We start from the raw sequence: 1,960 nt of genomic DNA, 5'->3' as shown, positions 1-1,960 counted from the left end.
AAAGGAAAGGAATCTTGAAATAAAAATAAATGGAGAAACAAAAGGAAATTAAATGAAGAAGCATCTTGACTCCGAAGGTAGAAGGACAACAGGAAGAACAACAAAGGGAAAAGGAGAAAGCCAAAGGAATAAAAAAGAAATAAAAAGGTCCGCACTTACTTGGAGAGATTATCAGACAGCATTTCTTTTTTCTTCATTTCAAATGAATGAGAGGCTCCATTACCAGTAAACACCAAAGAGCAGCCAAACTATATAAAAGTTAGAAGAAGAGTATTTTAGAACAAGTGTTTCTTTATACCAAGTACAACAGAAAGTATTAGTTGACAAATGCAATAAGAATCTAGGAGAAACAATTAGTCATTATAGTGCACACTCCATTACATTTGTACCAAGAAGCCAAAGAAGGAACACCAAAAGCACTTCAACCCGCTTCCTTAAGCACTAAAGTAGAAAGAAGAGTTAGTTTAAAACAGAAGAGAAAAAGTTATTTTTACTAGAAAGTTCAATGAGCAACTTGTGATTTACTTTAAACAAAGCAATAGACGCTTAATTGTAAGAAATGCTAGCAACCATAGCCAAGGAGTTTATTTCTTTTACCACAAGTGAGCCCTTTATCGAAGCTTTTAAGTCTATTTAAAAGAAAAGGAAAGTTAGTCAAGTCAGTAATTTGTTTTATTGTTTACCATAAAGTAATTCAATTATTGTCATTTACTTGAAACGAAGCCTGCAGGGTTCTAAGCATAAATAAGAGCTAGTAAACGACATAAAGAGAAAGAAACAACTTTATTCAAATAGTTTTATTGTTTACAGGAAACATTTTGAATGAAGTTCTTTGTGAATTCGGAATCACTTATACCAATTGTCCTTACCTCATTTTAGAATCATTCAAAGAAGTAAAAAGAAAAAGAAGAAAAGAATAAAAGAAGGGATACCCTGGTTAAATAGTTTTTCTCATGAGAGCCTTTGTTAAAAATAGAAAAACCGTGAATCATTCACGCATAATCGTGGATTTTTATTTTTTAGTTTTCTTTATAGAGGGAAGGAAGGGGAAGAATCATTTTGTGCATATATATTTTGTAAATTACCATATTCTGATCGTCCGTTAGTCTAAATGGTAAGAATAGCAGTTAGTACATCAAGCATAAAGTAAGCATCAATTCTATTACCTTTTTCTTTTTCTTATCTTCTTTGTTTCTGCTTCTTATTCTTTCTCCAAGCAAGTTCCTTGCAGCCCATTGCTTCACACATCTATAAATATCCCAACCATGTTCTTTTGCTATATCTTCTACTATTAATGCATAATACATTTTAATGTCGTCATCAAGATCATTCCATTGTATGTTTATAAATCCATCATTTTCCATTTGTATATGTGAGTATTAACTATTGGTTCGATGTATGTTCGAGGTGCCTTGTGGATGAGGTGATACATGATCTGACAATGTCTTGTCGAATAAAGAACCGTTGTCCTGGAAGTTAGAGCACAGACGTTTCATATGGATATTGTAACGGCGCCCTAAGAGTAAGTTCACATATGATAGGTCATATATGGAAGAATTCCTAACTGAGTAACGATTACTACAAATATTTATTGATAATGTTGTGATGGCACAACAGGTTCAAAAGTATAATCAATTAAAAATATAAAAGGGCAACGATATAAGTTAAAATCCTTTTTTATTAGAGAACTTAATTTATACCGAAAGAGGATCCGGTTTATGGAAGTCTTGAGAGTATTCCTCTTTATACTATTTCAAAGTAGATGAGCACTGATATAATAATTAGATGACTCGCTTAAAGAATAACCAATGATGAAGATATACGCCTGTCGAGGTTCTAATTCATGCAGTTCATGTAAGACAAGGAAAGTTCATTGTTCTGTCGTTATTACCGTCGTAACTATATTTGGATCGGTTCACAGGATTTATGAGAATTTAGTTTTGAAGAATTGGTTGAATAG

This window comes from Rhizopus microsporus (assembly GCF_002708625.1).
Source record: "Rhizopus microsporus ATCC 52813 unplaced genomic scaffold scaffold_42, whole genome shotgun sequence".
In the NCBI taxonomy this organism is placed as follows: Eukaryota; Fungi; Mucoromycota; class Mucoromycetes; order Mucorales; family Rhizopodaceae; genus Rhizopus; species Rhizopus microsporus.
This window is presented reverse-complemented; position numbering follows the sequence as displayed.